This window comes from Lactuca virosa, chromosome 1 (assembly GCF_052849685.1).
Source record: "Lactuca virosa cultivar CGN04683 chromosome 1, Lactuca_virosa_CGN04683_v6, whole genome shotgun sequence".
Classification (NCBI taxonomy): Eukaryota; Viridiplantae; Streptophyta; class Magnoliopsida; order Asterales; family Asteraceae; genus Lactuca; species Lactuca virosa.
In genome coordinates this window covers 262,704,394-262,729,537 of record NC_136426.1, presented here as the reverse complement: position 1 = coordinate 262,729,537, position 25,144 = coordinate 262,704,394, and the positions used below count along the sequence as shown (strand labels likewise).

The window sequence follows — 25,144 nt, the reverse complement described above, 5'->3', positions numbered from 1 at the left end:
TTTTGTTTTTTTTCTTTCTTGCTATTTCTATGCTCGGGTGGCCTCCGTTTCATGGTTCATGGTCTTCGTATTTGTGGAACGGAGCCGATCGGTCACGTGGGTCCCACGCCTCGTGTACGAAAACAAAGGAGGTTCTGCGTCTTTTAAGACATACAAGCAATAAGCATGGATAGTATTTCGGGTGCGATCATACCAGCACTAATGCACCGGATCCCATCAGAACTCCGCAGTTAAGCGTGCTTGGGCGAGAGTAGTACTAGGATGGGTGACCCCCTGGGAAGTCCTCGTCTTGCACCCCCCTTTTTCGTTGTCCGTTTGCGTTTTTCTAGATTTTACGTGTGGTTTTTTTTTGTTTTTTTCTTTCTTGCTATTTCTATGCTCGGGTGGCCTCCGTTTCTTGGTTCATGGTCTTCGTATTTTTGGAACGGAGCCGATCGGTCACGTGGGTCCCACGCCTCGCGTACGAAAACAAAGGAGGTTCTGCGTCTTTTAAGACATACAAGCAATAAGCATGGATAGTATTTCGGGTGCGATCATACCAGCACTAATGCACCGGATCCCATCAGAACTCTGCAGTTAAGCGTGCTTGGGCGAGAGTAGTACTAGGATGGGTGACCCCCTGGGAAGTCCTCGTGTTGCAACCCCCTTTTTCGTTGTCCGTTTGCGTTTTTTTAAATTTTACGTGCGGTTTTTTTTTGTTTTTTTTTCTTTCTTGCTATTTCTATGCTCGGGTGGCCTCTGCTTCATGGTTGATGGTCTTCGTATTTTTGGAACGGAGCTGATCGGTCACGTGGGTCCCACGCCTTGCGTACGAAAACAAAGGAGGTTCTGCGTCTTTTAAGACATACAAGCAATAAGCATGGATAGTATTTTGGGTGCGATCATACCAGCACTAATGCACCGGATCCCATCAGAACTCCGCAGTTAAGCGTGCTTGGGCGAGAGTAGTACTAGGATGGGTGACCCCATGGGAAGTCCTCGTGTTGCAACCCCCTTTTTCGTTGTCCGTTTGCGTTTTTTTAAATTTTACGTTCGGTTTTTTTTTGTTTTTTTTTCTTTCTTGCTATTTCTATGCTCGGGTGGCCTCTGCTTCATGGTTGATGGTCTTCGTATTTTTGGAACGGAGCTGATCGGTCACGTGGGTCCCACGCCTCGCGTACGAAAACAAAGGAGGTTCTGCGTCTTTTAAGACATACAAGCAATAAGCATGGATAGTATTTTGGGTGCGATCATACCAGCACTAATGCACCGGATCCCATCAGAACTCCGCAGTTAAGTGTGCTTGGGCGAGAGTAGTACTAGGATGGGTGACCCCCTGGGAAGTCCTCGTGTTGCACCCCCCTTTTTCGTTGTCCGTTTGCGTTTTTTTAGATTTTACGTGCGGTTTTTTTTTGTTTTTTTATTCTTGCTATTTCTATGCTCGGGTGGCCTCCGTTTCATGGTTCATTGGTCTTCGTATTTTTGGAACGGAGCCGATCGGTCACGTGGGTCCCACGCCTCGCGTACGAAAACAAAGGAGGTTCTGTGTCTTTTAAGACATACAAGCAATAAGCATGGACAGTATTTCGGGTGCGATCATACCAGCACTAATGCACCGGATCCCATCAGAACTCCGCAGTTAAGCGTGCTTGGGCGAGAGTAGTACTAGGATGGGTGACCCCATGGGAAGTCCTCGTGTTGCAACCCCCTTTTTCGTTGTCCGTTTGCGTTTTTTTAAATTTTACGTGCGGTTTTTTTTTGTTTTTTTTTCTTTCTTGCTATTTCTATGCTCGGGTGGCCTCTGCTTCATGGTTGATGGTCTTCGTATTTTTGGAACGGAGCTGATCGGTCACGTGGGTCCCACGCCTCGCGTACGAAAACAAAGGAGGTTCTGCGTCTTTTAAGACATACAAGCAATAAGCATGGATAGTATTTTGGGTGCGATCATACCAGCACTAATGCACCGGATCCCATCAGAACTCCGCAGTTAAGTGTGCTTGGGCGAGAGTAGTACTAGGATGGGTGACCCCCTGGGAAGTCCTCGTGTTGCACCCCCCTTTTTCGTTGTCCGTTTGCGTTTTTTTAGATTTTACGTGCGGTTTTTTTTTTGTTTTTTTTCTTTCTTGCTATTTCTATGCTCGGGTGGCCTCCGTTTCATGGTTCATGGTCTTCGTATTTTTGGAACGGAGCCGATCGGTCACGTGGGTCCCACGCCTCGCATACGAAAACAAAGGAGGTTCTGTGTCTTTTAAGACATACAAGCAATAAGCATGGACAGTATTTCGGGTGCGATCATACCAGCACTAATGCACCGGATCCCATCAGAACTCCGCAGTTAAGCGTGCTTGGGCGAGAGTAGTACTAGGATGGGCGACCCCATGGGAAGTCCTCGTGTTGCAACCCCCTTTTTCGTTGTCCGTTTGCGTTTTTTTAAATTTTACGTGTGGTTTTTTTTTGTTTTTTTTTCTTTCTTGCTATTTCTATGCTCGGGTGGCCTCCGCTTCATGGTTGATGGTCTTCGTATTTTTGGAACGGAGCTGATCGGTCACGTGGGTCCCACGCCTCGCGTACGAAAACAAAGGAGGTTCTGCGTCTTTTAAGACATACAAGCAATAAGCATGGATAGTATTTTGGGTGCGATCATACCAGCACTAATGCACCGGATCCCATCAGAACTCCGCAGTTAAGTGTGCTTGGGCGAGAGTAGTACTAGGATGGGTGACCCCGTGGGAAGTCCTCGTCTTGCACCCCCCTTTTTCGTTGTCCGTTTGCGTTTTTTTAGATTTTACGTGCGGTTTTTTTTTTGTTTTTTTTCTTTCTTGCTATTTCTATGCTCGGGTGGCCTCCGTTTCATGGTTCATGATCTTCGTATTTGTGGAACGGAGCCGATCGGTCACGAGGGTCCCACGCCTCGCGTACGAAAACAAAGGAGGTTCTGCGTCTTTTAAGACATACAAGCAATAAGCATGGATAGTATTTCGGGTGCGATCATACCAGCACTAATGCACCGGATCCTATCAGAACTCCGCAGTTAAGCGTGCTTGGGCGAGAGTAGTACTAGGATGGGTGACCCCCTGGGAAGTCCTCGTGTTGCACCCCCCTTTTTCGTTGTCCGTTTGCGTTTTTTTAGATTTTACGTGCGGTTTTTTTTTGTTTTTTTTTCTTTCTTGCTATTTCTATGCTCGGGTGGCCTCCGCTTCATGGTTGATGGTTTTCGTATTTTTGGAACGGAGCCGATCGGTCACGTGGGTTCCACGCCTCGCGTACGAAAACAAAGGAGGTTCTGCGTCTTTTAAGACATACAAGCAATAAGCATGGATAGTATTTCGGGTGCGATCATACCAGCACTAATGCACCGGATCCCATCAGAACTCCGCAGTTAAGCGCGCTTGGGCGAGAGTAGTACTAGGATGGGTGACCCCCTGGGAAGTCCTCGTGTTGCACCCCCCTTTTTCGTTGTCCGTTTGCGTTTTTCTAGATTTTACGTGCGGTTTTTTTTTGTTTTTTTTTCTTTCTTGCTATTTCTATGCTCGGGTGGCCTCCGTTTCATGGTTCATGGTCTTCGTATTTTTGGAACGGAGCCGATCGGTCACGTGGGTCCCACGCCTCGCGTACGAAAACAAAGGAGGTTCTGCGTCTTTTAAGACATACAAGCAATAAGCATGGATAGTATTTCGGGTGCGATCATACCAGCACTAATGCACCGGATCCCATCAGAACTTCGCAGTTAAGCGTGCTTGGGCGAGAGTAGTACTAGGATGGGTGACCCCCTGGGAAGTCCTCGTGTTGCACCCCCCTTTTTCGTTGTCCGTTTGCGTTTTTTTAGATTTTACGTGCGGTTTTTTTTTGTTTTTTTTTTCTTTCTTGCTATTTCTATGCTCGGGTGGCCTCCGCTTCATAGTTGATGGTTTTCGGATTTTTGGAACGGAGCCGATCGGTCACGTGGGTTCCACGCCTCGCGTACGAAAACAAAGGAGGTTCTGCGTCTTTTAAGACATAAAAGCAATAAGCATGGATAGTATTTCGGGTGCGATCATACCAGCACTAATGCACCGGATCCCATCAGAACTCCGCAGTTAAGCGTGCTTGGGCGAGAGTAGTACTAGGATGGGTGACCCCCTGGGAAGTCCTCGTGTTGCACCCCCCCTTTTTCGTTGTCCGTTTGCGTTTTTTTAGATTTTACGTGCGGTTTTTTTTTGTTTTTTTATTCTTGCTATTTCTATGCTCGGGTGGCCTCCGTTTCATGGTTCATTGGTCTTCGTATTTTTGGAACGGAGCCGATCGGTCACGTGGGTCCCACGCCTCGCGTACGAAAACAAAGGAGGTTCTGTGTCTTTTAAGACATACAAGCAATAAGCATGGACAGTATTTCGGGTGCGATCATACCAGCACTAATGCACCGGATCCCATCAGAACTCCGCAGTTAAGCGTGCTTGGGCGAGAGTAGTACTAGGATGGGTGACCCCATGGGAAGTCCTCGTGTTGCAACCCCCTTTTTCGTTGTCCGTTTGCGTTTTTTTAAATTTTACGTGCGGTTTTTTTTTGTTTTTTTTTCTTTCTTGCTATTTCTATGCTCGGGTGGCCTCTGCTTCATGGTTGATGGTCTTCGTATTTTTGGAACGGAGCTGATCGGTCACGTGGGTCCCACGCCTCGCGTACGAAAACAAAGGAGGTTCTGCGTCTTTTAAGACATACAAGCAATAAGCATGGATAGTATTTTGGGTGCGATCATACCAGCACTAATGCACCGGATCCCATCAGAACTCCGCAGTTAAGTGTGCTTGGGCGAGAGTAGTACTAGGATGGGTGACCCCCTGGGAAGTCCTCGTGTTGCACCCCCCTTTTTCGTTGTCCGTTTGCGTTTTTTTAGATTTTACGTGCGGTTTTTTTTGTTTGTTTTTTTTCTTTCTTGCTATTTCTATGCTCGGGTGGCCTCCGTTTCATGGTTCATGGTCTTCGTATTTTTGGAACGGAGCCGATCGGTCACGTGGGTCCCACGCCTCGCGTACGAAAACAAAGGAGGTTCTGTGTCTTTTAAGACATACAAGCAATAAGCATGGACAGTATTTCGGGTGCGATCATACCAGCACTAATGCACCGGATCCCATCAGAACTCCGCAGTTAAGCGTGCTTGGGCGAGAGTAGTACTAGGATGGGTGACCCCATGGGAAGTCCTCGCGTTGCAATCCCCTTTTTCGTTGTCCGTTTGCGTTTTTTTAAATTTTACGTGCGGTTTTTTTTTGTTTTTTTTTCTTTCTTGCTATTTTTATGCTCGGGTGGCCTCCGCTTCATGGTTGATGGTCTTCGTATTTTTGGAACGGAGCTGATCGGTCACGTGGGTCCCACGCCTCGCGTACGAAAACAAATGAGGTTCTGCGTCTTTTAAGACATACAAGCAATAAGCATGGATAGTATTTTGGGTGCGATCATACCAGCACTAATGCACCGGATCCCATCAGAACTCCGCAGTTAAGTGTGCTTGGGCGAGAGTAGTACTAGGATGGGTGACCCCGTGGGAAGTCCTCGTCTTGCACCCCCCTTTTTCGTTGTCCGTTTGCGTTTTTTTAGATTTTACGTGCAGTTTTTTTTTGTTTTTTTTCTTTCTTGCTATTTCTATGCTCGGGTGGCCTCCGTTTCATGGTTCATGGTCTTCGTATTTGTGGAACGGAGCCGATCGGTCACGTGGGTCCCACGCCTCGTGTACGAAAACAAAGGAGGTTCTGCGTCTTTTAAGACATACAAGCAATAAGCATGGATAGTATTTCGGGTGCGATCATACCAGCACTAATGCACCGGATCCCATCAGAACTCCGCAGTTAAGCGTGCTTGGGCGAGAGTAGTACTAGGATGGGTGACCCCCTGGGAAGTCCTCGTGTTGCACCCCCCTTTTTCGTTGTCCGTTTGCGTTTTTCTAGATTTTAAGTGTGATTTTTTTTTTGTTTTTTTCTTTCTTGCTATTTCTATGCTCGGGTGGCCTCCGTTTCTTGGTTCATGGTCTTCGTATTTTTGGAACGGAGCCGATCGGTCACGTGGGTCCCACGCCTCGCGTACGAAAACAAAGGAGGTTCTGCGTCTTTTAAGACATACAAGCAATAAGCATGGATAGTATTTCGGGTGCGATCATACCAGCACTAATGCACCGGATCCCATCAGAACTCTGCAGTTAAGCGTGCTTGGGCGAGAGTAGTACTAGGATGGGTGACCCCCTGGGAAGTCCTCGTGTTGCAACCCCCTTTTTCGTTGTCCGTTTGCGTTTTTTTAAATTTTACGTGCGGTTTTTTTTTGTTTTTTTTTCTTTCTTGCTATTTCTATGCTCGGGTGGCCTCCGTTTCATGGTTCATGGTCTTCGTATTTTTGGAACGGAGCCGATCGGTCACGTGGGTCCCACGCCTCGCGTACGAAAACAAAGGAGGTTCTGTGTCTTTTAAGACATACAAGCAATAAGCATGGACAGTATTTCGGGTGCGATCATACCAGCACTAATGCACCGGATCCCATCAGAACTCCGCAGTTAAGCGTGCTTGGGCGAGAGTAGTACTAGGATGGGTGACCCCATGGGAAGTCCTCGTGTTGCAACCCCCTTTTTCGTTGTCCGTTTGCGTTTTTTTAAATTTTACGTGCGGTTTTTTTTTGTTTTTTTTCTTTCTTGCTATTTCTATGCTCGGGTGGCCTCTGCTTCATGGTTGATGGTCTTCGTATTTTTGGAACGGAGCTGATCGGTCACGTGGGTCCCACGCCTCGCGTACGAAAACAAAGGAGGTTCTGCGTCTTTTAAGACATACAAGCAATAAGCATGGATAGTATTTTGGGTGCGATCATACCAGCACTAATGCACCGGATCCCATCAGAACTCCGCAGTTAAGTGTGCTTGGGCGAGAGTAGTACTAGGATGGGTGACCCCCTGGGAAGTCCTCGTGTTGCACCCCCCTTTTTCGTTGTCCGTTTGCGTTTTTTTAGATTTTACGTGCGGTTTTTTTTTTGTTTTTTTTCTTTCTTGCTATTTCTATGCTCGGGTGGCCTCCGTTTCATGGTTCATGGTCTTCGTATTTTTGGAACGGAGCCGATCGGTCACGTGGGTCCCACGCCACGCGTACGAAAACAAAGGAGGTTCTGTGTCTTTTAAGACATACAAGCAATAAGCATGGACAGTATTTCGGGTGCGATCATACCAGCACTAATGCACCGGATCCCATCAGAACTCCGCAGTTAAGCGTGCTTGGGCGAGAGTAGTACTAGGATGGGTGACCCCATGGGAAGTCCTCGTGTTGCAATCCCCTTTTTCGTTGTCCGTTTGCGTTTTTTTAAATTTTACGTGCGGTTTTTTTTTGTTTTTTTTTCTTTCTTGCTATTTCTATGCTCGGGTGGCCTCCGCTTCATGGTTGATGGTCTTCGTATTTTTGGAACGGAGCTGATCGGTCACGTGGGTCCCACGCCTCGCGTACGAAAACAAAGGAGGTTCTGCGTCTTTTAAGACATACAAGCAATAAGCATGGATAGTATTTTGGGTGCGATCATACCAGCACTAATGCACCGGATCCCATCAGAACTCCGCAGTTAAGTGTGCTTGGGCGAGAGTAGTACTAGGATGGGTGACCCCGTGGGAAGTCCTCGTCTTGCACCCCCCCTTTTTCGTTGTCCGTTTGCGTTTTTTTAGATTTTACGTGCAGTTTTTTTTTTGTTTTTTTTCTTTCTTGCTATTTCTATGCTCGGGTGGCCTCCGTTTCATGGTTCATGGTCTTCGTATTTGTGGAACGGAGCCGATCGGTCACGTGGGTCCCACGCCTCGCGTACGAAAACAAAGGAGGTTCTGCGTCTTTTAAGACATACAAGCAATAAGCATGGATAGTATTTCGGGTGCGATCATACCAGCACTAATGCACCGGATCCTATCAGAACTCCGCAGTTAAGCGTGCTTGGGCGAGAGTAGTACTAGGATGGGTGACCCCCTGGGAAGTCCTCGTGTTGCACCCCCCTTTTTCGTTGTCCGTTTGCATTTTTTTAGATTTTACGTGCGGTTTTTTTTTGTTTTTTTTTCTTTCTTGCTATTTCTATGCTCGGGTGGCCTCCGCTTCATGGTTGATGGTTTTCGTATTTTTGGAACGGAGCCGATCGGTCACGTGGGTTCCACGCCTCGCGTACGAAAACAAAGGAGGTTCTGCGTCTTTTAAGACATACAAGGAATAAGCATGGATAGTATTTCGGGTGCGATCATACCAGCACTAATGCACCGGATCCCATCAGAACTCCGCAGTTAAGCGTGCTTGGGCGAGAGTAGTACTAGGATGGGTGACCCCCTGGGAAGTCCTCGTGTTGCACCCCCCTTTTTCGTTGTCCGTTTGCGTTTTTCTAGATTTTACGTGCGGTTTTTTTTTGTTTTTTTTCTTTCTTGCTATTTCTATGCTCGGGTGGCCTCCGTTTCATGGTTCATGGTCTTCGTATTTTTGGAACGGAGCCGATCGGTCACGTGGGTCCCACGCCTCGCGTACGAAAACAAAGGAGGTTCTGCGTCTTTTAAGACATACAAGCAATAAGCATGGATAGTATTTCGGGTGCGATCATACCAGCACTAATGCACCGGATCCCATCAGAACTCCGCAGTTAAGCGTGCTTGGGCGAGAGTAGTACTAGGATGGGTGACCCCCTGGGAAGTCCTCGTGTTGCACCCCCCTTTTTCGTTGTCCGTTTGCGTTTTTTTAGATTTTACGTGCGGTTTTTTTTTTGTTTTTTTTTCTTTCTTGCTATTTCTATGCTCGGGTGGCCTCCGTTTCATGGTTCATGGTCTTCGTATTTTTGGAACGGAGCCGATCGGTCACGTGGGTCCCACGCCTCGCGTACGAAAACAAAGGAGGTTCTGCGTCTTTTAAGACATACAAGCAATAAGCATGGATAGTATTTCGGGTGCGATCATACCAGCACTAATGCACCGGATCCCATCAGAACTCCGCAGTTAAGCGTGCTTGGGCGAGAGTAGTACTAGGATGGGTGACCCCCTGGGAAGTCCTCGTGTTGCACCCCCCTTTTTCGTTGTCCGTTTGCGTTTTTTTAGATTTTACGTGCGGTTTTTTTTTGTTTTTTTTTCTTTCTTGCTATTTCTATGCTCGGGTGGCCTCCGCTTCATGGTTGATGGTTTTCGTATTTTTGGAACGGAGCCGATCGGTCACGTGGGTTCCACGCCTCGCGTACGAAAACAAAGGAGGTTCTGCGTCTTTTAAGACATACAAGCAATAAGCATGGATAGTATTTCGGGTGCGATCATACCAGCACTAATGCACCGGATCCCATCAGAACTCCGCAGTTAAGCGTGCTTGGGCGAGAGTAGTACTAGGATGGGTGACCCCCTGAGAAGTCCTCGTGTTGCACCCCCCTTTTTCGTTGTCCGTTTGCGTTTTTTTAGATTTTACGTGCGGTTTTTTTTTGTTTTTTTTTTCTTTCTTGCTATTTCTATGCTCGGGTGGCCTCCGCTTCATGGTTGATGGTTTTCGTATTTTTGGAACGGAGCCGATCGGTCACGTGGATTCCACGCCTCGCGTACGAAAACAAAGGAGGTTCTGCGTCTTTTAAGACATAAAAGCAATAAGCATGGATAGTATTTCGGGTGCGATCATACCAGCACTAATGCACCGGATCCCATCAGAACTCCGCAGTTAAGCGTGCTTGGGCGAGAGTAGTACTAGGATGGGTGACCCCCTGGGAAGTCCTCGTGTTGCACCCCCCACTTTTTCGTTGTCCGTTTGCGTTTTTTTAGATTTTACGTGCGGTTTTTTTTTTGTTTTTTTTTTCTTGCTATTTCTATGCTCGGGTGGCCTCCATTTCAAGGTTCATGGTCTTCGTATTTTTGGAACGGAGCCGATCGGTCACGTGGGTCCCACGCCTCGCGTACGAAAACAAAGGAGGTTCTGTGTCTTTTAAGACATACACGCAATAAGCATGGACAGTATTTCGGGTGCGATCATGCCAGCACTAATGCACCGGATCCCATCAGAACTCCGTAGTTAAGCGTGCTTGGGCGAGAGTAGTACTAGGATGGGTGACCCCATGGGAAGTCCTCGTGTTGCACCCCCCCCCCCTTTTTCGTTGTCCGTTTGCGTTTTTTTAGATTTTACGTGCGTTTTTTTTTGTTTTTTTTTTCTTTCTTGCTATTTCTATGCTCGGGTGGCCTCCGCTTCATGGTTGATGGTCTTCGTATTTTTGGAACGGAGCTGATCGGTCACGTGGGTCCCACGCCTCGCGTACGAAAACAAAGGAGTTTCTGCGTCTTTTAAGACATACAAGCAATAAGCATGGATAGTATTTTGGGTGCGATCATACCAGCACTAATGCACCGGATCCCATCAGAACTCCGCAGTTAAGCGTGCTTGGGCGAGAGTAGTACTAGGATGGGTGACCCCCTGGGAAGTCCTCGTGTTGCACCCCCCTTTTTCGTTGTCCGTTTGCGTTTTTTTAGATTTTACGTGCGGTTTTTTTTGTTTTTTTTTTCTTTCTTGCTATTTCTATGCTCGGGTGGCCTCCGTTTCATGGTTCATGGTCTTCGTATTTTTGAAACGGAGCCGATCGGTCACGTGGGTCCCACGCCTCGCGTACGAAAACAAAGGAGGTTCTGCGTCTTTTAAGACATACAAGCAATAAGCATGGATAGTATTTCGGGTGCGATCATACCAGCACTAATGCACCGGATCCCATCAGAACCCCGTAGTTAAGCGTGCTTGGGCGAGAGTAGTACTAGGATGGGTGACCCCCTGGGAAGTCCTCGTGTTGCACCCCCCTTTTTCGTTGTCCGTTTGCGTTTTTTTAGATTTTACGTGCGGTTTTTTTTTTGTTTTTTTTTCTTTCTTGCTATTTCTATGCTCGGGTGGCCTCCGTTTCATGGTTCATGGTCTTCGTATTTTTGGAACGGAGCCGATCGGTCACGTGGGTCCCACGCCTCGCGTACGAAAACAAAGGAGGTTCTGCGTCTTTTAAGACATACAAGCAATAAGCATGGATAGTATTTCGGGTGCGATCATACCAGCACTAATGCACCGGATCCCATCAGAACTCCGCAGTTAAGCGTGCTTGGGCGAGAGTAGTACTAGGATGGGTGACCCCCTGGGAAGTCCTCGTGTTGCACCCCCCCTTTTTCGTTGTCCGTTTGCGTTTTTTTAGATTTTACGTGCGGTTTTTTTTTGTTTTTTTTTCTTTCTTGCTATTTCTATGCTCGGGTGGCCTCCGCTTCATGGTTGATGGTTTTCGTATTTTTGGAACGGAGCCGATCGGTCACGTGGGTTTCACGCCTCGCGTACGAAAACAAAGGAGGTTCTGCGTCTTTTAAGACATACAAGCAATAAGCATGGATAGTATTTCGGGTGCGATCATACCAGCACTAATGCACCGGATCCCATCAGAACTCCGCAGTTAAGCGTGCTTGGGCGAGAGTAGTACTAGGATGGGTGACCCCCTGAGAAGTCCTCGTGTTGCACCCCCCTTTTTCGTTGTCCGTTTGCGTTTTTTTAGATTTTACGTGCGGTTTTTTTTTGTTTTTTTTTCTTTCTTGCTATTTCTATGCTCGGGTGGCCTCCGTTTCATGGTTCATGGTCTTCGTATTTTTGGAACGGAGCCGATCGGTCACGTGGGTCCCACGCCTCGCGTACGAAAACAAAGGAGGTTCTGCGTCTTTTAAGACATACAAGCAATAAGCATGGATAGTATTTCGGGTGCGATCATACCAGCACTAATGCACCGGATCCCATCAGAACTCCGCAGTTAAGCGTGCTTGGGCGAGAGTAGTACTAGGATGGGTGACCCCCTGGGAAGTCCTCGTGTTGCACCCCCCACTTTTTCGTTGTCCGTTTGCGTTTTTTTAGATTTTACGTGCGGTTTTTTTTTTGTTTTTTTTTTCTTGCTATTTCTATGCTCGGGTGGCCTCCATTTCAAGGTTCATGGTCTTCGTATTTTTGGAACGGAGCCGATCGGTCACGTGGGTCCCACGCCTCGCGTACGAAAACAAAGGAGGTTATGTGTCTTTTAAGACATACATGCAATAAGCATGGACAGTATTTCGGGTGCGATCATGCCAGCACTAATGCACCGGATCCCATCAGAACTCCGTAGTTAAGCGTGCTTGGGCGAGAGTAGTACTAGGATGGGTGACCCCATGGGAAGTCCTCGTGTTGCACCCCCCCCCCCCCTTTTTCGTTGTCCGTTTGCGTTTTTTTAGATTTTACGTGCGTTTTTTTTTGTTTTTTTTTTCTTTCTTGCTATTTCTATGCTCGGGTGGCCTCCGCTTCATGGTTGATGGTCTTCGTATTTTTGGAACGGAGCTGATCGGTCACGTGGGTCCCACGCCTCGCGTACGAAAACAAAGGAGTTTCTGCGTCTTTTAAGACATACAAGCAATAAGCATGGATAGTATTTTGGGTGCGATCATACCAGCACTAATGCACCGGATCCCATCAGAACTCCGCAGTTAAGCGTGCTTGGGCGAGAGTAGTACTAGGATGGGTGACCCCCTGGGAAGTCCTCGTGTTGCACCCCCCTTTTTCGTTGTCCGTTTGCGTTTTTTTAGATTTTACGTGCGGTTTTTTTTTGTTTTTTTTTCTTTCTTGCTATTTCTATGCTCGGGTGGCCTCCGTTTCATGGTTCATGGTCTTCGTATTTTTGGAACGGAGCCGATCGGTCACGTGGGTCCCACGCCTCGCGTACGAAAACAAAGGAGGTTCTGCGTCTTTTAAGACATACAAGCAATAAGCATGGATAGTATTTCGGGTGCGATCATACCAGCACTAATGCACCGGATCCCATCAGAACTCCGTAGTTAAGCGTGCTTGGGCGAGAGTAGTACTAGGATGGGTGACCCCCTGGGAAGTCCTCGTGTTGCACCCCCCTTTTTCGTTGTCCGTTTGCGTTTTTTTAGATTTTACGTGCGGTTTTTTTTTTGTTTTTTTTTTCTTTCTTGCTATTTCTATGCTCGGGTGGCCTCCGTTTCATGGTTCATGGTCTTCGTATTTTTGGAACGGAGCCGATCGGTCACGTGGGTCCCACGCCTCGCGTACGAAAACAAAGGAGGTTCTGCGTCTTTTAAGACATACAAGCAATAAGCATGGATAGTATTTCGGGTGCGATCATACCAGCACTAATGCACCGGATCCCATCAGAACTCCGCAATTAAGCGTGCTTGGGCGAGAGTAGTACTAGGATGGGTGACCCCCTGGGAAGTCCTCGTGTTGCACCCCCCTTTTTCGTTGTCCGTTTGCGTTTTTTTAGATTTTACGTGCGGTTTTTTTTTGTTTTTTTTTCTTTTTTGCTATTTCTATGCTCGGGTGGCCTCCGCTTCATGGTTGATGGTTTTCGTATTTTTGGAACGGAGCCGATCGGTCACGTGGGTCCCACGCCTCGCGTTCGAAAACAAAGGAGGTTCTGCGTCTTTTAAGACATACAAGCAATAAGCATGGATAGTATTTCGGGTGCGATCATACCAGCACTAATGCACCGGATCCTATCAGAACCCCGCAGTTAAGCGTGCTTGGGCGAGAGTAGTACTAGGATGGGTGACCCCCTGGGAAGTCCTCGTGTTGCACCCCCCTTTTTCGTTGTCCGTTTGCGTTTTTTTAGATTTTACGTGCGGTTTTTTTTTGTTTTTTTTTCTTTCTTGCTATTTCTATGCTCGGGTGGCCTCCGCTTCATGGTTGATGGTTTTCGTATTTTTGGAACGGAGCCGATCGGTCACGTGGGTTCCACGCCTCGCGTACGAAAACAAAGGAGGTTCTGCGTCTTTTAAGACATACAAGCAATAAGCATGGATAGTATTTCGGGTGCGATCATACCAGCACTAATGCACCGGATCCCATCAGAACTCCGCAGTTAAGCGTGCTTGGGCGAGAGTAGTACTAGGATGGGTGACCCCCTGAGAAGTCCTCGTGTTGCACCCCCCTTTTTCGTTGTCCGTTTGCGTTTTTTTAGATTTTACGTGCGGTTTTTTTTTGTTTTTTTTTCTTTCTTGCTATTTCTATGCTCGGGTGGCCTCCGTTTCATGGTTCATGGTCTTCGTATTTTTGGAACGGAGCCGATCGGTCACGTGGGTCCCACGCCTCGCGTACGAAAACAAAGGAGGTTCTGCGTCTTTTAAGACATACAAGCAATAAGCATGGATAGTATTTCGGGTGCGATCATACCAGCACTAATGCACCGGATCCCATCAGAACTCCGCAGTTAAGCGTGCTTGGGCGAGAGTAGTACTAGGATGGGTGACCCCCTGGGAAGTCCTCGTGTTGCACCCCCCACTTTTTCGTTGTCCGTTTGCGTTTTTTTAGATTTTACGTGCGGTTTTTTTTTTGTTTTTTTTTTCTTGCTATTTCTATGCTCGGGTGGCCTCCATTTCAAGGTTCATGGTCTTCGTATTTTTGGAACGGAGCCGATCGGTCACGTGGGTCCCACGCCTCGCGTACGAAAACAAAGGAGGTTCTGTGTCTTTTAAGACATACATGCAATAAGCATGGACAGTATTTCGGGTGCGATCATGCCAGCACTAATGCACCGGATCCCATCAGAACTCCGTAGTTAAGCGTGCTTGGGCGAGAGTAGTACTAGGATGGGTGACCCCATGGGAAGTCCTCGTGTTGCACCCCCCCCCCCCCTTTTTCGTTGTCCGTTTGCGTTTTTTTAGATTTTACGTGCGTTTTTTTTTGTTTTTTTTTTCTTTCTTGCTATTTCTATGCTCGGGTGGCCTCCGCTTCATGGTTGATGGTCTTCGTATTTTTGGAACGGAGCTGATCGGTCACGTGGGTCCCACGCCTCGCGTACGAAAACAAAGGAGTTTCTGCGTCTTTTAAGACATACAAGCAATAAGCATGGATAGTATTTTGGGTGCGATCATACCAGCACTAATGCACCGGATCCCATCAGAACTCCGCAGTTAAGCGTGCTTGGGCGAGAGTAGTACTAGGATGGGTGACCCCCTGGGAAGTCCTCGTGTTGCACCCCCCTTTTTCGTTGTCCGTTTGCGTTTTTTTAGATTTTACGTGCGGTTTTTTTTTGTTTTTTTTTCTTTCTTGCTATTTCTATGCTCGGGTGGCCTCCGTTTCATGGTTCATGGTCTTCGTATTTTTGGAACGGAGCCGATCGGTCACGTGGGTCCCACGCCTCGCGTACGAAAACAAAGGAGGTTCTGCGTCTTTTAAGACATACAAGCAATAAGCATGGATAGTATTTCGGGTGCGATCATACCAGCACTAATGCACCGGATCCCATCAGAACTCCGTAGTTAAGCGTGCTTGGGCGAGAGTAGTACTAGGATGGGTGACCCCCTGGGAAGTCCTCGTGTTGCACCCCCCTTTTTCGTTGTCCGTTTGCGTTTTTTTAGATTTTACGTGCGGTTTTTTTTTTGTTTTTTTTTTCTTTCTTGCTATTTCTATGCTCGGGTGGCCTCCGTTTCATGGTTCATGGTCTTCGTATTTTTGGAACGGAGCCGATCGGTCACGTGGGTCCCACGCCTCGCGTACGAAAACAAAGGAGGTTCTGCGTCTTTTAAGACATACAAGCAATAAGCATGGATAGTATTTCGGGTGCGATCATACCAGCACTAATGCACCGGATCCCATCAGAACTCCGCAATTAAGCGTGCTTGGGCGAGAGTAGTACTAGGATGGGTGACCCCCTGGGAAGTCCTCGTGTTGCACCCCCCTTTTTCGTTGTCCGTTTGCGTTTTTTTAGATTTTACGTGCGGTTTTTTTTTGTTTTTTTTTCTTTTTTGCTATTTCTATGCTCGGGTGGCCTCCGCTTCATGGTTGATGGTTTTCGTATTTTTGGAACGGAGCCGATCGGTCACGTGGGTTCCACGCCTCGCGTACGAAAACAAAGGAGGTTCTGTGTCTTTTAAGACATACAAGCAATAAGCATGGATAGTATTTCGGGTGCGATCATACCAGCACTAATGCACCGGATCCCATCAGAACTCCGCAGTTAAGCGTGCTTGGGCGAGAGTAGTACTAGGATGGGTGACCCCATGGGAAGTCCTCGTGTTGCAACCCCCTTTTTCGTTGTCCGTTTGCGTTTTTTTAGATTTTACGTGCGGTTTTTTTTTGTTTTTTTTTCTTTCTTGCTATTTCTATGCTCGGGTGGCCTCCGCTTCATGGTTGATGGTCTTCGTATTTTTGGAACGGAGCTGATCGGTCACGTGGGTCCCACGCCTCGCGTACGAAAACAAAGGAGGTTCTGCGTCTTTTAAGACATACAAGCAATAAGCATGGATAGTATTTCGGGTGCGATCATACCAGCACTAATGCATCGGATCCCATCAGAACTCCGCAGTTAAGCGTGCTTGGGCGAGAGTAGTACTAGGATGGGTGACCCCCTGGGAAGTCCTCGTGTTGCACCCCCCTTTTTCGTTGTCCGTTTGCGTTTTTTTAGATTTTACGTGCGGTTTTTTTTTTGTTTTTTTTCTTTCTTGCTATTTCTATGCTCGGGTGGCCTCCGTTTCATGGTTCATGGTCTTCGTATTTTTGGAACGGAGCCGATCGGTCACGTGGGTCCCACGCCTCGCGTTCGAAAACAAAGGAGGTTCTGCGTCTTTTAAGACATACAAGCAATAAGCATGGATAGTATTTCGGGTGCGATCATACTAGCACTAATGCACCGGATCCTATCAGAACCCCGCAGTTAAGCGTGCTTGGGCGAGAGTAGTACTAGGATGGGTGACCCCCTGGGAAGTCCTCGTGTTGCACCCCCCTTTTTCGTTGTCCGTTTGCGTTTTTTTAGATTTTACGTGCGGTTTTTTTTTGTTTTTTTTTCTTTCTTGCTATTTCTATGCTCGGGTGGCCTCCGCTTCATGGTTGATGGTTTTCGTATTTTTGGAACGGAGCTGATCGGTCACGTGGGTTCCACGCCTCGCGTACGAAAACAAAGGAGGTTCTGCGTCTTTTAAGACATACAAGCAATAAGCATGGATAGTATTTCGGGTGCGATCATACCAGCACTAATGCACCGGATCCCATCAGAACTCCGCAGTTACGCGTGCTTGGGCGAGAGTAGTACTAGGATGGGTGACCCCCTGGGAAGTCCTCGTGTTGCACCCCCCTTTTTCGTTGTCCGTTTGCGTTTTTTTAGATTTTACGTGCGGTTTTTTTTTTGTTTTTTTTTTCTTTCTTGCTATTTCTATGCTCGGGTGGCCTCCGTTTCATGGTTCATGGTCTTCGTATTTTTGGAACGGAGCCGATCGGTCACGTGGGTCCCACGCCTCGCGTACGAAAACAAAGGAGGTTCTGCGTCTTTTAAGACATACAAGCAATAAGCATGGATAGTATTTCGGGTGCGATCATACCAGCACTAATGCACCGGATCCCATCAGAACTCCGCAGTTAAGCGTGCTTGGGCGAGAGTAGTACTAGGATGGGTGACCCTTTGGGAAGTCCTCGTGTTGCACCCCCCCTTTTTCGTTGTCCGTTTGCGTTTTTTTAGATTTTACGTGCGGTTTTTTTTTGTTTTTTTTTCTTGCTATTTCTATGCTCGGGTGGCCTCCGTTTCATGGTTCATGGTCTTCGTATTTTTGGAACGGAGCCGATCGGTCACGTGGGTCCCACGCCTCGCGTACGAAAACAAAGGAGGTTCTGTGTCTTTTAAGACATACAAGCAATAAGCATGGATAGTATTTCGGGTGCGATCATACCAGCACTAATGCACCGGATCCCATCAGAACTCCGCAGTTAAGCGTGCTTGGGCGAGAGTAGTAGTAGGATGGGTGACCCCATGGGAAGTCCTCGTGTTGCAACCCCCTTTTTCGTTGTCCGTTTGCGTTTTTTTAGATTTTACGTGCGGTTTTTTTTTGTTTTTTTTTCTTTCTTGCTATTTCTATGCTCGGGTGGCCTCCGCTTCATGGTTGATGGTTTTCGTATTTTTGGAACGGAGCTGATCGGTCACGTGGGTCTCACGCCTCGCGTACGAAAACAAAGGAGGTTCTGCGTCTTTTAAGACATACAAGCAATAAGCATGGATAGTATTTCGGGTGCGATCATACCAGCACTAATGCACCGGATCCCATCAGAACTCCGCAGTTAAGCGTGCTTGGGCGAGAGTAGTACTAGGATGGGTGACCCCCTGGGAAGTCCTCGTGTTGCACCCCCCTTTTTCGTTGTCCGTTTGCGTTTTATTAGATTTTACGTGCGGTTTTTTTTTTGTTTTTTTTCTTTCTTGCTATTTCTATGCTCGGGTGGCCTCCGTTTCATGGTTCATGGTCTTCGTATTTTTGGAACGGAGCCGATCGGTCACGTGGGTCCCACGCCTCGCGTTCGAAAACAAAGGAGGTTCTGCGTCTTTTAAGACATACAAGCAATAAGCATGGATAGTATTTCGGGTGCGATCATACTAGCACTAATGCATCGGATCCTATCAGAACTCCGCAGTTAAGCGTGCTTGGGCGAGAGTAGTACTAGGATGGGTGACCCCCTGGGAAGTCCTCGTGTTGCACCCCCTTTTTCGTTGTCCGTTTGCGTTTTTTTAGATTTTACGTGCGGTTTTTTTTTGTTTTTTTTTCTTTCTTGCTATTTCTATGCTCGGGTGGCCTCCGCTTCATGGTTGATGGTTTTCGTATTTTTGGAACGGAGCCGATCGGTCACGTGGGTTCCACGCCTCGCGTACGAAAACAAAGGAGGTTCTGCGTCTTTTAAGACATACAAGCAATAAGCATGGATAGTATTTCGGGTGCGATCATACCAGCACTAATGCACCGGATCCCATCAGAACTCCGCAGTTAAGCGTGCTTGGGCGAGAGTAGTACTAGGATGGGTGACCCCCTGGGAAGTCCTCGTGTTGCACCCCCCCTTTTTCGTTGTCCGTTTGCGTTTTTTTAGATTTTACGTGCGGTTTTTTTTTGTTTTTTTTTCTTTCTTGCTATTTCTATGCTCGGGTGGCCTCCGTTTCATGGTTCATGGTCTTCGTATTTTTGGAACGGAGCCGATCGGTCACGTGGGTCCCACGCCTCGCGTACGAAAACAAAGGAGGTTCTGCGTCTTTTAAGACATACAAGCAATAAGCATGGATAGTATTTCGGGTGTGATCATACCAGCACTAATGCACCGGATCCCATCAGAACTCCGCAGTTAAGCGTGCTTGGGCGAGAGTAGTACTAGGATGGGTGACCCCCTGGGAAGTCCTCGTGTTGCACCCCCCTTTTTCGTTGTCCTTTTGCGTTTTTTTAGATTTTACGTGCGGTTTTTTTTTGTTTTTTTTTCTTTCTTGCTATTTCTATGCTCGGGTGGCCTCCGCTTCATGGTTGATGGTTTTCGTATTTTTGGAACAGAGCCGATCGGTCACGTGGGTTCCACGCCTCGCGTACGAAAACAAAGGAGGTTCTGCGTCTTTTAAGACATAAAAGCAATAAGCATGGATAGTATTTCGGGTGCGATCATACCAGCACTAATGCACCGGATCCCATCAGAACTCCGCAGTTAAGCGTGCTTGGGCGAGAGTAGTACTAGGATGGGTGACCCCCTGGGAAGTCCTCGTGTTGCACCCCGCCTTTTTCGTTGTCCGTTTGCGTTTTTTTAGATTTTACGTGCGGTTTTTTTTTGTTTTTTTTTTCTTGCTATTTCTATGCTCGGGTGGCCTCCGTTTCATGGTTCATGGTCTTCGTATTTTTGGAACGGAGCCGATCGGTCACGTGGGTCCCACGCCTCGCGTACGAAAACAAAGGAGGTTCTGTGTCTTTTAAGACATACAAGCAATAAGCATGGACAGTATTTCGGGTGCGATCATACCAGCACTAATGCACCGGATCCCATCAGAACTCCGCAGTTAAGCGTGCTTGGGCGAGAGTAGTACTAGGATGGGTGACCCCATGGGAAGTCCTCGTGTTGCACCCCCCTTTTTCGTTGTCCGTTTGCGTTTTTTTAGATTTTACGTGCGGTTTTTTTTTTGTTTTTTTTTCTTTCTTGCTATTTCTATGCTCGGGTGGCCTCCGTTTCATGGTTCATGGTCTTCGTATTTTTGGAACGGAGCCGATCGGTCACGTGGGTCCCACGCCTCGCGTACGAAAACAAAGGAGGTTCTGCGTCTTTTAAGACATACAAGCAATAAGCATGGATAGTATTTCGGGTGCGATCATACCAGCACTAATGCACCGGATCCCATCAGAACTCCGCAGTTAAGCGTGCTTGGGCGAGAGTGGTACTAGGATGGGTGACCCCCTGGGAAGTCCTCGTGTTGCACCCCCCTTTTTCGTTGTCCGTTTGCGTTTTTTTAGATTTTACGTGCGGTTTTTTTTTGTTTTTTTTTTCTTTCTTGCTATTTCTATGCTCGGGTGGCCTCCGTTTCATGGTTCATGGTCTTCGTATTTTTGGAACGGAGCCGATCGGTCACGTGGGTCCCACGCCTCGCGTACGAAAACAAAGGAGGTTCTGCGTCTTTTAAGACATACAAGCAATAAGCATGGATAGTATTTCGGGTGCGATCATACCAGCACTAATGCACCGGATCCCATCAGAACTCCGCAGTCAAGCGTGCTTGGGCGAGAGTAGTACTAGGATGGGTGACCCCCTGGGAAGTCCTCGTGTTGCACCCCCCTTTTTCGTTGTCCGTTTGCGTTTTTTTAGATTTTACGTGCGGTTTTTTTTTGTTTTTTTTTCTTTCTTGCTATTTCTATGCTCGGGTGGCCTCCGCTTCATGGTTGATGGTTTTCGTATTTTTGGAACGGAGCCGATCGGTCACGTGGGTTCCACGCCTCGCGTACGAAAACAAAGGAGGTTCTGCGTCTTTTAAGACATACAAGCAATAAGCATGGATAGTATTTCGGGTGCGATCATACCAGCACTAATGCACCGGATCCCATCAGAACTCCGCAGTTAAGCGTGCTTGGGCGAGAGTAGTACTAGGATGGGTGACCCCCTGGGAAGTCCTCGTGTTGCACCCCCTTTTTTCGTTGTCCGTTTGCGTTTTTTTAGATTTTACGTGCGGTTTTTTTTGTTTTTTTTTCTTTCTTGCTATTTCTATGCTCGGGTGGCCTCCGTTTCATGGTTCATGGTCTTCGTATTTTTGGAACGGAGCCGATCGGTCACGTGGGTCCCACGCCTCGCGTACGAAAACAAAGGAGGTTCTGCGTCTTTTAAGACATACAAGCAATAAGCATGGATAGTATTTCGGGTGCGATCATACCAGCACTAATGCACCGGATCCCATCAGAACTCCGCAGTTAAGCGTGCTTGGGCGAGAGTAGTACTAGGATGGGTGACCCCCTGGGAAGTCCTCGTGTTGCACCCCCCTTTTTCGTTGTCCGTTTGCGTTTTTTTAGATTTTACGTGCGGTTTTTTTTTGTTTTTTTTTCTTTCTTGCTATTTCTATGCTCGGGTGGCCTCCGCTTCATGGTTGATGGTTTTCGTATTTTTGGAACGGAGCCGATCGGTCACGTGGGTTCCACGCCTCGCGTACGAAAACAAAGGAGGTTCTGCGTCTTTTAAGACATAAAAGCAATAAGCATGGATAGTATTTCGGGTGCGATCATACCAGCACTAATGCACCGGATCCCATCAGAACTCCGCAGTTAAGCGTGCTTGGGCGAGAGTAGTACTAGGATGGGTGACCCCCTGGGAAGTCCTCGTGTTGCACCCCCCCTTTTTCGTTGTCCGTTTGCGTTTTTTTAGATTTTACGTGCGGTTTTTTTTTGTTTTTTTTTCTTGCGATTTCTATGCTCGGGTGGCCTCCGTTTCATGGTTCATGGTCTTCGTATTTTTGGAACGGAGCCGATCGGTCACGTGGGTCCCACGCCTCGCGTACGAAAACAAAGGAGGTTCTGTGTCTTTTAAGACATACAAGCAATAAGCATGGACAGTATTTCGGGTGCGATCATACCAGCACTAATGCACCGGATCCCATCAGAACTCCGCAGTTAAGCGTGCTTGGGCGAGAGTAGTACTAGGATGGGTGACCCCATGGGAAGTCCTCGTGTTGCACCCCCCTTTTTCTTTGTCCGTTTGCGTTTTTTTAGATTTTACGTGCGGTTTTTTTTTTGTTTTTTTTTCTTTCTTGCTATTTCTATGCTCGGGTGGCCTCCGTTTCATGGTTCATGGTCTTCGTATTTTTGGAACGGAGCCGATCGGTCACGTGGGTCCCACGCCTCGCGTACGAAAACAAAGGAGGTTCTGCGTCTTTTAAGACATACAAGCAATAAGCATGGATAGTATTTCGGGTGCGATCATTCCAGCACTAATGCACCGGATCCCATCAGAACTCCGCAGTTAAGCGTGCTTGGGCGAGAGTGGTACTAGGATGGGTGACCCCCTGGGAAGTCCTCGTGTTGCACCCCCCTTTTTCGTTGTCCGTTTGCGTTTTTTTAGATTTTACGTGCGGTTTTTTTTTTGTTTTTTTTTTCTTTCTTGCTATTTCTATGCTCGGGTGGCCTCCGTTTCATGGTTCATGGTCTTCGTATTTTTGGAACGGAGCCGATCGGTCACGTGGGTCCCACGCCTCGCGTACGAAAACAAAGGAGGTTCTGCGTCTTTTAAGACATACAAGCAATAAGCATGGATAGTATTTCGGCTGCGATCATACCAGCACTAATGCACCGGATCCCATCAGAACTCCGCAGTCAAGCGTGCTTGGGCGAGAGTAGTACTAGGATGGGTGACCCCCTGGGAAGTCCTCGTGTTGCACCCCCCTTTTTCGTTGTCCGTTTGCGTTTTTTTAGATTTTACGTGCGGTTTTTTTTTGTTTTTTTTTCTTGCTATTTCTATGCTCGGGTGGCCTCCGTTTCATGGTTCATGGTCTTCGTATTTTTGGAACGGAGCCGATCGGTCACGTGGGTCCCACGCCTCGCGTACGAAAACAAAGGAGGTTCTGTGTCTTTTAAGACATACAAGCAATAAGCATGGACAGTATTTCGGGTGCGATCATACCAGCACTAATGCACCGGATCCCATCAGAACTCCGCAGTTAAGCGTGCTTGGGCGAGAGTAGTACTAGGATGGGTGACCCCATGGGAAGTCCTCGTGTTGCACCCCCCTTTTTCTTTGTCCGTTTGCGTTTTTTTAGATTTTACGTGCGGTTTTTTTTTTGTTTTTTTTTCTTTCTTGCTATTTCTATGCTCGGGTGGCCTCCGTTTCATGGTTCATGGTCTTCGTATTTTTGGAACGGAGCCGATCGGTCACGTGGGTCCCACGCCTCGCGTACGAAAACAAAGGAGGTTCTGCGTCTTTTAAGACATACAAGCAATAAGCATGGATAGTATTTCGGGTGCGATCATTCCAGCACTAATGCACCGGATCCCATCAGAACTCCGCAGTTAAGCGTGCTTGGGCGAGAGTGGTACTAGGATGGGTGACCCCCTGGGAAGTCCTCGTGTTGCACCCCCCTTTTTCGTTGTCCGTTTGCGTTTTTTTAGATTTTACGTGCGGTTTTTTTTTTGTTTTTTTTTTCTTTCTTGCTATTTCTATGCTCGGGTGGCCTCCGTTTCATGGTTCATGGTCTTCGTATTTTTGGAACGGAGCCGATCGGTCACGTGGGTCCCACGCCTCGCGTACGAAAACAAAGGAGGTTCTGCGTCTTTTAAGACATACAAGCAATAAGCATGGATAGTATTTCGGCTGCGATCATACCAGCACTAATGCACCGGATCCCATCAGAACTCCGCAGTCAAGCGTGCTTGGGCGAGAGTAGTACTAGGATGGGTGACCCCCTGGGAAGTCCTCGTGTTGCACCCCCCTTTTTCGTTGTCCGTTTGCGTTTTTTTAGATTTTACGTGCGGTTTTTTTTTGTTTTTTTTTCTTGCTATTTCTATGCTCGGGTGGCCTCCGTTTCATGGTTCATGGTCTTCGTATTTTTGGAACGGAGCCGATCGGTCACGTGGGTCCCACGCCTCGCGTACGAAAACAAAGGAGGTTCTGTGTCTTTTAAGACATACAAGCAATAAGCATGGACAGTATTTCGGGTGCGATCATACCAGCACTAATGCACCGGATCCCATCAGAACTCCGCAGTTAAGCGTGCTTGGGCGAGAGTAGTACTAGGATGGGTGACCCCATGGGAAGTCCTCGTGTTGCACCCCCCTTTTTCTTTGTCCGTTTGCGTTTTTTTAGATTTTACGTGCGGTTTTTTTTTTGTTTTTTTTTCTTTCTTGCTATTTCTATGCTCGGGTGGCCTCCGTTTCATGGTTCATGGTCTTCGTATTTTTGGAACGGAGCCGATCGGTCACGTGGGTCCCACGCCTCGCGTACGAAAACAAAGGAGGTTCTGCGTCTTTTAAGACATACAAGCAATAAGCATGGATAGTATTTCGGGTGCGATCATTCCAGCACTAATGCACCGGATCCCATCAGAACTCCGCAGTTAAGCGTGCTTGGGCGAGAGTGGTACTAGGATGGGTGACCCCCTGGGAAGTCCTCGTGTTGCACCCCCCTTTTTCGTTGTCCGTTTGCGTTTTTTTAGATTTTACGTGCGGTTTTTTTTTTGTTTTTTTTTTCTTTCTTGCTATTTCTATGCTCGGGTGGCCTCCGTTTCATGGTTCATGGTCTTCGTATTTTTGGAACGGAGCCGATCGGTCACGTGGGTCCCACGCCTCGCGTACGAAAACAAAGGAGGTTCTGCGTCTTTTAAGACATACAAGCAATAAGCATGGATAGTATTTCGGCTGCGATCATACCAGCACTAATGCACCGGATCCCATCAGAACTCCGCAGTCAAGCGTGCTTGGGCGAGAGTAGTACTAGGATGGGTGACCCCCTGGGAAGTCCTCGTGTTGCACCCCCCTTTTTCGTTGTCCGTTTGCGTTTTTTTAGATTTTACGTGCGGTTTTTTTTTGTTTTTTTTTCTTGCTATTTCTATGCTCGGGTGGCCTCCGTTTCATGGTTCATGGTCTTCGTATTTTTGGAACGGAGCCGATCGGTCACGTGGGTCCCACGCCTCGCGTACGAAAACAAAGGAGGTTCTGTGTCTTTTAAGACATACAAGCAATAAGCATGGACAGTATTTCGGGTGCGATCATACCAGCACTAATGCACCGGATCCCATCAGAACTCCGCAGTTAAGCGTGCTTGGGCGAGAGTAGTACTAGGATGGGTGACCCCATGGGAAGTCCTCGTGTTGCACCCCCTTTTTCGTTGTCCGTTTGCGTTTTTTTAGATTTTACGTGCGGTTTTTTTTTGTTTTTTTTTCTTTCTTGCTATTTCTATGCTCGGGTGGCCTCCGCTTCATGGTTGATGGTCTTCGTATTTTT

At 47.5% G+C, this 25,144-nt stretch overlaps 72 non-coding genes across 72 annotated transcripts; all 72 read left to right on the top strand.

The window, feature by feature from the left end:
- The first annotated feature begins 179 nt into the window (after positions 1–179).
- Positions 180–298, top strand: LOC145133838 (5S ribosomal RNA). Its single transcript, XR_013718783.1, has one exon. It is a non-coding gene; the product is annotated as a 5S ribosomal RNA (ribosomal RNA).
- A 227-nt stretch (positions 299–525) lies between these two features.
- Positions 526–644, top strand: LOC145144536 (5S ribosomal RNA). The gene has a single exon (XR_013725550.1). It is a non-coding gene; the product is annotated as a 5S ribosomal RNA (ribosomal RNA).
- A 229-nt stretch (positions 645–873) lies between these two features.
- LOC145134572 (5S ribosomal RNA) lies at positions 874–992 on the top strand. Its single transcript, XR_013719219.1, has one exon. It is a non-coding gene; the product is annotated as a 5S ribosomal RNA (ribosomal RNA).
- A 229-nt stretch (positions 993–1,221) lies between these two features.
- On the top strand, positions 1,222–1,340 carry LOC145154037 (5S ribosomal RNA). Its single transcript, XR_013734522.1, has one exon. It is a non-coding gene; the product is annotated as a 5S ribosomal RNA (ribosomal RNA).
- A 227-nt stretch (positions 1,341–1,567) lies between these two features.
- On the top strand, positions 1,568–1,686 carry LOC145134565 (5S ribosomal RNA). The gene has a single exon (XR_013719216.1). It is a non-coding gene; the product is annotated as a 5S ribosomal RNA (ribosomal RNA).
- A 229-nt stretch (positions 1,687–1,915) lies between these two features.
- Positions 1,916–2,034, top strand: LOC145154035 (5S ribosomal RNA). The gene has a single exon (XR_013734521.1). It is a non-coding gene; the product is annotated as a 5S ribosomal RNA (ribosomal RNA).
- A 229-nt stretch (positions 2,035–2,263) lies between these two features.
- Positions 2,264–2,382, top strand: LOC145142803 (5S ribosomal RNA). The gene has a single exon (XR_013723868.1). It is a non-coding gene; the product is annotated as a 5S ribosomal RNA (ribosomal RNA).
- Positions 2,383–2,611: 229 nt separating this feature from the next.
- LOC145144766 (5S ribosomal RNA) lies at positions 2,612–2,730 on the top strand. Its single transcript, XR_013725769.1, has one exon. It is a non-coding gene; the product is annotated as a 5S ribosomal RNA (ribosomal RNA).
- A 229-nt stretch (positions 2,731–2,959) lies between these two features.
- LOC145138023 (5S ribosomal RNA) lies at positions 2,960–3,078 on the top strand. Its single transcript, XR_013721302.1, has one exon. It is a non-coding gene; the product is annotated as a 5S ribosomal RNA (ribosomal RNA).
- A 229-nt stretch (positions 3,079–3,307) lies between these two features.
- On the top strand, positions 3,308–3,426 carry LOC145135703 (5S ribosomal RNA). Its single transcript, XR_013719987.1, has one exon. It is a non-coding gene; the product is annotated as a 5S ribosomal RNA (ribosomal RNA).
- A 229-nt stretch (positions 3,427–3,655) lies between these two features.
- On the top strand, positions 3,656–3,774 carry LOC145156010 (5S ribosomal RNA). The gene has a single exon (XR_013736437.1). It is a non-coding gene; the product is annotated as a 5S ribosomal RNA (ribosomal RNA).
- A 230-nt stretch (positions 3,775–4,004) lies between these two features.
- Positions 4,005–4,123, top strand: LOC145145055 (5S ribosomal RNA). Its single transcript, XR_013726047.1, has one exon. It is a non-coding gene; the product is annotated as a 5S ribosomal RNA (ribosomal RNA).
- A 228-nt stretch (positions 4,124–4,351) lies between these two features.
- LOC145134558 (5S ribosomal RNA) lies at positions 4,352–4,470 on the top strand. Its single transcript, XR_013719214.1, has one exon. It is a non-coding gene; the product is annotated as a 5S ribosomal RNA (ribosomal RNA).
- Positions 4,471–4,699: 229 nt separating this feature from the next.
- Positions 4,700–4,818, top strand: LOC145154034 (5S ribosomal RNA). Its single transcript, XR_013734520.1, has one exon. It is a non-coding gene; the product is annotated as a 5S ribosomal RNA (ribosomal RNA).
- A 231-nt stretch (positions 4,819–5,049) lies between these two features.
- Positions 5,050–5,168, top strand: LOC145145370 (5S ribosomal RNA). The gene has a single exon (XR_013726346.1). It is a non-coding gene; the product is annotated as a 5S ribosomal RNA (ribosomal RNA).
- A 229-nt stretch (positions 5,169–5,397) lies between these two features.
- On the top strand, positions 5,398–5,516 carry LOC145144765 (5S ribosomal RNA). Its single transcript, XR_013725768.1, has one exon. It is a non-coding gene; the product is annotated as a 5S ribosomal RNA (ribosomal RNA).
- Positions 5,517–5,744: 228 nt separating this feature from the next.
- LOC145145043 (5S ribosomal RNA) lies at positions 5,745–5,863 on the top strand. The gene has a single exon (XR_013726036.1). It is a non-coding gene; the product is annotated as a 5S ribosomal RNA (ribosomal RNA).
- A 228-nt stretch (positions 5,864–6,091) lies between these two features.
- Positions 6,092–6,210, top strand: LOC145144535 (5S ribosomal RNA). Its single transcript, XR_013725549.1, has one exon. It is a non-coding gene; the product is annotated as a 5S ribosomal RNA (ribosomal RNA).
- A 229-nt stretch (positions 6,211–6,439) lies between these two features.
- LOC145134552 (5S ribosomal RNA) lies at positions 6,440–6,558 on the top strand. The gene has a single exon (XR_013719209.1). It is a non-coding gene; the product is annotated as a 5S ribosomal RNA (ribosomal RNA).
- Positions 6,559–6,786: 228 nt separating this feature from the next.
- Positions 6,787–6,905, top strand: LOC145154032 (5S ribosomal RNA). The gene has a single exon (XR_013734518.1). It is a non-coding gene; the product is annotated as a 5S ribosomal RNA (ribosomal RNA).
- A 229-nt stretch (positions 6,906–7,134) lies between these two features.
- Positions 7,135–7,253, top strand: LOC145139341 (5S ribosomal RNA). Its single transcript, XR_013721887.1, has one exon. It is a non-coding gene; the product is annotated as a 5S ribosomal RNA (ribosomal RNA).
- Positions 7,254–7,482: 229 nt separating this feature from the next.
- LOC145144764 (5S ribosomal RNA) lies at positions 7,483–7,601 on the top strand. The gene has a single exon (XR_013725767.1). It is a non-coding gene; the product is annotated as a 5S ribosomal RNA (ribosomal RNA).
- A 230-nt stretch (positions 7,602–7,831) lies between these two features.
- On the top strand, positions 7,832–7,950 carry LOC145138016 (5S ribosomal RNA). The gene has a single exon (XR_013721300.1). It is a non-coding gene; the product is annotated as a 5S ribosomal RNA (ribosomal RNA).
- A 229-nt stretch (positions 7,951–8,179) lies between these two features.
- LOC145145032 (5S ribosomal RNA) lies at positions 8,180–8,298 on the top strand. The gene has a single exon (XR_013726025.1). It is a non-coding gene; the product is annotated as a 5S ribosomal RNA (ribosomal RNA).
- Positions 8,299–8,526: 228 nt separating this feature from the next.
- On the top strand, positions 8,527–8,645 carry LOC145145019 (5S ribosomal RNA). Its single transcript, XR_013726013.1, has one exon. It is a non-coding gene; the product is annotated as a 5S ribosomal RNA (ribosomal RNA).
- Positions 8,646–8,875: 230 nt separating this feature from the next.
- LOC145145008 (5S ribosomal RNA) lies at positions 8,876–8,994 on the top strand. The gene has a single exon (XR_013726002.1). It is a non-coding gene; the product is annotated as a 5S ribosomal RNA (ribosomal RNA).
- Positions 8,995–9,223: 229 nt separating this feature from the next.
- LOC145153521 (5S ribosomal RNA) lies at positions 9,224–9,342 on the top strand. Its single transcript, XR_013734023.1, has one exon. It is a non-coding gene; the product is annotated as a 5S ribosomal RNA (ribosomal RNA).
- Positions 9,343–9,572: 230 nt separating this feature from the next.
- Positions 9,573–9,691, top strand: LOC145144996 (5S ribosomal RNA). Its single transcript, XR_013725991.1, has one exon. It is a non-coding gene; the product is annotated as a 5S ribosomal RNA (ribosomal RNA).
- Positions 9,692–9,920: 229 nt separating this feature from the next.
- LOC145155953 (5S ribosomal RNA) lies at positions 9,921–10,039 on the top strand. Its single transcript, XR_013736380.1, has one exon. It is a non-coding gene; the product is annotated as a 5S ribosomal RNA (ribosomal RNA).
- Positions 10,040–10,273: 234 nt separating this feature from the next.
- On the top strand, positions 10,274–10,392 carry LOC145144985 (5S ribosomal RNA). The gene has a single exon (XR_013725980.1). It is a non-coding gene; the product is annotated as a 5S ribosomal RNA (ribosomal RNA).
- Positions 10,393–10,621: 229 nt separating this feature from the next.
- LOC145144030 (5S ribosomal RNA) lies at positions 10,622–10,740 on the top strand. The gene has a single exon (XR_013725051.1). It is a non-coding gene; the product is annotated as a 5S ribosomal RNA (ribosomal RNA).
- Positions 10,741–10,970: 230 nt separating this feature from the next.
- On the top strand, positions 10,971–11,089 carry LOC145144973 (5S ribosomal RNA). Its single transcript, XR_013725969.1, has one exon. It is a non-coding gene; the product is annotated as a 5S ribosomal RNA (ribosomal RNA).
- Positions 11,090–11,319: 230 nt separating this feature from the next.
- On the top strand, positions 11,320–11,438 carry LOC145153520 (5S ribosomal RNA). Its single transcript, XR_013734022.1, has one exon. It is a non-coding gene; the product is annotated as a 5S ribosomal RNA (ribosomal RNA).
- A 229-nt stretch (positions 11,439–11,667) lies between these two features.
- Positions 11,668–11,786, top strand: LOC145144961 (5S ribosomal RNA). Its single transcript, XR_013725958.1, has one exon. It is a non-coding gene; the product is annotated as a 5S ribosomal RNA (ribosomal RNA).
- A 229-nt stretch (positions 11,787–12,015) lies between these two features.
- Positions 12,016–12,134, top strand: LOC145155952 (5S ribosomal RNA). Its single transcript, XR_013736379.1, has one exon. It is a non-coding gene; the product is annotated as a 5S ribosomal RNA (ribosomal RNA).
- A 236-nt stretch (positions 12,135–12,370) lies between these two features.
- On the top strand, positions 12,371–12,489 carry LOC145144949 (5S ribosomal RNA). Its single transcript, XR_013725947.1, has one exon. It is a non-coding gene; the product is annotated as a 5S ribosomal RNA (ribosomal RNA).
- Positions 12,490–12,718: 229 nt separating this feature from the next.
- On the top strand, positions 12,719–12,837 carry LOC145152430 (5S ribosomal RNA). The gene has a single exon (XR_013732949.1). It is a non-coding gene; the product is annotated as a 5S ribosomal RNA (ribosomal RNA).
- A 231-nt stretch (positions 12,838–13,068) lies between these two features.
- LOC145140308 (5S ribosomal RNA) lies at positions 13,069–13,187 on the top strand. Its single transcript, XR_013722133.1, has one exon. It is a non-coding gene; the product is annotated as a 5S ribosomal RNA (ribosomal RNA).
- Positions 13,188–13,416: 229 nt separating this feature from the next.
- LOC145147428 (5S ribosomal RNA) lies at positions 13,417–13,535 on the top strand. The gene has a single exon (XR_013728332.1). It is a non-coding gene; the product is annotated as a 5S ribosomal RNA (ribosomal RNA).
- Positions 13,536–13,764: 229 nt separating this feature from the next.
- LOC145153518 (5S ribosomal RNA) lies at positions 13,765–13,883 on the top strand. The gene has a single exon (XR_013734020.1). It is a non-coding gene; the product is annotated as a 5S ribosomal RNA (ribosomal RNA).
- A 229-nt stretch (positions 13,884–14,112) lies between these two features.
- LOC145144938 (5S ribosomal RNA) lies at positions 14,113–14,231 on the top strand. Its single transcript, XR_013725936.1, has one exon. It is a non-coding gene; the product is annotated as a 5S ribosomal RNA (ribosomal RNA).
- Positions 14,232–14,460: 229 nt separating this feature from the next.
- On the top strand, positions 14,461–14,579 carry LOC145155951 (5S ribosomal RNA). The gene has a single exon (XR_013736378.1). It is a non-coding gene; the product is annotated as a 5S ribosomal RNA (ribosomal RNA).
- A 236-nt stretch (positions 14,580–14,815) lies between these two features.
- On the top strand, positions 14,816–14,934 carry LOC145144925 (5S ribosomal RNA). The gene has a single exon (XR_013725925.1). It is a non-coding gene; the product is annotated as a 5S ribosomal RNA (ribosomal RNA).
- A 229-nt stretch (positions 14,935–15,163) lies between these two features.
- On the top strand, positions 15,164–15,282 carry LOC145152429 (5S ribosomal RNA). The gene has a single exon (XR_013732948.1). It is a non-coding gene; the product is annotated as a 5S ribosomal RNA (ribosomal RNA).
- Positions 15,283–15,513: 231 nt separating this feature from the next.
- Positions 15,514–15,632, top strand: LOC145140303 (5S ribosomal RNA). Its single transcript, XR_013722132.1, has one exon. It is a non-coding gene; the product is annotated as a 5S ribosomal RNA (ribosomal RNA).
- Positions 15,633–15,861: 229 nt separating this feature from the next.
- LOC145134545 (5S ribosomal RNA) lies at positions 15,862–15,980 on the top strand. Its single transcript, XR_013719208.1, has one exon. It is a non-coding gene; the product is annotated as a 5S ribosomal RNA (ribosomal RNA).
- A 229-nt stretch (positions 15,981–16,209) lies between these two features.
- On the top strand, positions 16,210–16,328 carry LOC145155924 (5S ribosomal RNA). Its single transcript, XR_013736352.1, has one exon. It is a non-coding gene; the product is annotated as a 5S ribosomal RNA (ribosomal RNA).
- Positions 16,329–16,557: 229 nt separating this feature from the next.
- LOC145148869 (5S ribosomal RNA) lies at positions 16,558–16,676 on the top strand. Its single transcript, XR_013729733.1, has one exon. It is a non-coding gene; the product is annotated as a 5S ribosomal RNA (ribosomal RNA).
- A 229-nt stretch (positions 16,677–16,905) lies between these two features.
- LOC145143665 (5S ribosomal RNA) lies at positions 16,906–17,024 on the top strand. The gene has a single exon (XR_013724695.1). It is a non-coding gene; the product is annotated as a 5S ribosomal RNA (ribosomal RNA).
- A 231-nt stretch (positions 17,025–17,255) lies between these two features.
- Positions 17,256–17,374, top strand: LOC145154426 (5S ribosomal RNA). The gene has a single exon (XR_013734897.1). It is a non-coding gene; the product is annotated as a 5S ribosomal RNA (ribosomal RNA).
- A 226-nt stretch (positions 17,375–17,600) lies between these two features.
- Positions 17,601–17,719, top strand: LOC145145671 (5S ribosomal RNA). Its single transcript, XR_013726633.1, has one exon. It is a non-coding gene; the product is annotated as a 5S ribosomal RNA (ribosomal RNA).
- A 229-nt stretch (positions 17,720–17,948) lies between these two features.
- Positions 17,949–18,067, top strand: LOC145144913 (5S ribosomal RNA). Its single transcript, XR_013725914.1, has one exon. It is a non-coding gene; the product is annotated as a 5S ribosomal RNA (ribosomal RNA).
- Positions 18,068–18,296: 229 nt separating this feature from the next.
- Positions 18,297–18,415, top strand: LOC145148004 (5S ribosomal RNA). The gene has a single exon (XR_013728901.1). It is a non-coding gene; the product is annotated as a 5S ribosomal RNA (ribosomal RNA).
- A 228-nt stretch (positions 18,416–18,643) lies between these two features.
- LOC145144900 (5S ribosomal RNA) lies at positions 18,644–18,762 on the top strand. Its single transcript, XR_013725902.1, has one exon. It is a non-coding gene; the product is annotated as a 5S ribosomal RNA (ribosomal RNA).
- Positions 18,763–18,992: 230 nt separating this feature from the next.
- On the top strand, positions 18,993–19,111 carry LOC145153975 (5S ribosomal RNA). Its single transcript, XR_013734464.1, has one exon. It is a non-coding gene; the product is annotated as a 5S ribosomal RNA (ribosomal RNA).
- Positions 19,112–19,340: 229 nt separating this feature from the next.
- On the top strand, positions 19,341–19,459 carry LOC145144889 (5S ribosomal RNA). Its single transcript, XR_013725890.1, has one exon. It is a non-coding gene; the product is annotated as a 5S ribosomal RNA (ribosomal RNA).
- Positions 19,460–19,686: 227 nt separating this feature from the next.
- Positions 19,687–19,805, top strand: LOC145152992 (5S ribosomal RNA). The gene has a single exon (XR_013733516.1). It is a non-coding gene; the product is annotated as a 5S ribosomal RNA (ribosomal RNA).
- Positions 19,806–20,035: 230 nt separating this feature from the next.
- LOC145155302 (5S ribosomal RNA) lies at positions 20,036–20,154 on the top strand. Its single transcript, XR_013735750.1, has one exon. It is a non-coding gene; the product is annotated as a 5S ribosomal RNA (ribosomal RNA).
- A 230-nt stretch (positions 20,155–20,384) lies between these two features.
- LOC145154721 (5S ribosomal RNA) lies at positions 20,385–20,503 on the top strand. The gene has a single exon (XR_013735181.1). It is a non-coding gene; the product is annotated as a 5S ribosomal RNA (ribosomal RNA).
- Positions 20,504–20,732: 229 nt separating this feature from the next.
- On the top strand, positions 20,733–20,851 carry LOC145144878 (5S ribosomal RNA). Its single transcript, XR_013725879.1, has one exon. It is a non-coding gene; the product is annotated as a 5S ribosomal RNA (ribosomal RNA).
- Positions 20,852–21,079: 228 nt separating this feature from the next.
- On the top strand, positions 21,080–21,198 carry LOC145144867 (5S ribosomal RNA). Its single transcript, XR_013725868.1, has one exon. It is a non-coding gene; the product is annotated as a 5S ribosomal RNA (ribosomal RNA).
- Positions 21,199–21,427: 229 nt separating this feature from the next.
- On the top strand, positions 21,428–21,546 carry LOC145144856 (5S ribosomal RNA). Its single transcript, XR_013725857.1, has one exon. It is a non-coding gene; the product is annotated as a 5S ribosomal RNA (ribosomal RNA).
- A 226-nt stretch (positions 21,547–21,772) lies between these two features.
- On the top strand, positions 21,773–21,891 carry LOC145152991 (5S ribosomal RNA). Its single transcript, XR_013733515.1, has one exon. It is a non-coding gene; the product is annotated as a 5S ribosomal RNA (ribosomal RNA).
- Positions 21,892–22,121: 230 nt separating this feature from the next.
- LOC145144065 (5S ribosomal RNA) lies at positions 22,122–22,240 on the top strand. The gene has a single exon (XR_013725086.1). It is a non-coding gene; the product is annotated as a 5S ribosomal RNA (ribosomal RNA).
- A 231-nt stretch (positions 22,241–22,471) lies between these two features.
- On the top strand, positions 22,472–22,590 carry LOC145144910 (5S ribosomal RNA). The gene has a single exon (XR_013725911.1). It is a non-coding gene; the product is annotated as a 5S ribosomal RNA (ribosomal RNA).
- A 225-nt stretch (positions 22,591–22,815) lies between these two features.
- On the top strand, positions 22,816–22,934 carry LOC145152990 (5S ribosomal RNA). Its single transcript, XR_013733513.1, has one exon. It is a non-coding gene; the product is annotated as a 5S ribosomal RNA (ribosomal RNA).
- A 230-nt stretch (positions 22,935–23,164) lies between these two features.
- On the top strand, positions 23,165–23,283 carry LOC145144064 (5S ribosomal RNA). Its single transcript, XR_013725085.1, has one exon. It is a non-coding gene; the product is annotated as a 5S ribosomal RNA (ribosomal RNA).
- A 231-nt stretch (positions 23,284–23,514) lies between these two features.
- LOC145144909 (5S ribosomal RNA) lies at positions 23,515–23,633 on the top strand. The gene has a single exon (XR_013725910.1). It is a non-coding gene; the product is annotated as a 5S ribosomal RNA (ribosomal RNA).
- A 225-nt stretch (positions 23,634–23,858) lies between these two features.
- Positions 23,859–23,977, top strand: LOC145152988 (5S ribosomal RNA). Its single transcript, XR_013733511.1, has one exon. It is a non-coding gene; the product is annotated as a 5S ribosomal RNA (ribosomal RNA).
- Positions 23,978–24,207: 230 nt separating this feature from the next.
- LOC145144063 (5S ribosomal RNA) lies at positions 24,208–24,326 on the top strand. The gene has a single exon (XR_013725084.1). It is a non-coding gene; the product is annotated as a 5S ribosomal RNA (ribosomal RNA).
- A 231-nt stretch (positions 24,327–24,557) lies between these two features.
- LOC145144908 (5S ribosomal RNA) lies at positions 24,558–24,676 on the top strand. Its single transcript, XR_013725909.1, has one exon. It is a non-coding gene; the product is annotated as a 5S ribosomal RNA (ribosomal RNA).
- A 225-nt stretch (positions 24,677–24,901) lies between these two features.
- LOC145152987 (5S ribosomal RNA) lies at positions 24,902–25,020 on the top strand. Its single transcript, XR_013733510.1, has one exon. It is a non-coding gene; the product is annotated as a 5S ribosomal RNA (ribosomal RNA).
- The last annotated feature ends 124 nt before the right edge of the window (positions 25,021–25,144 follow it).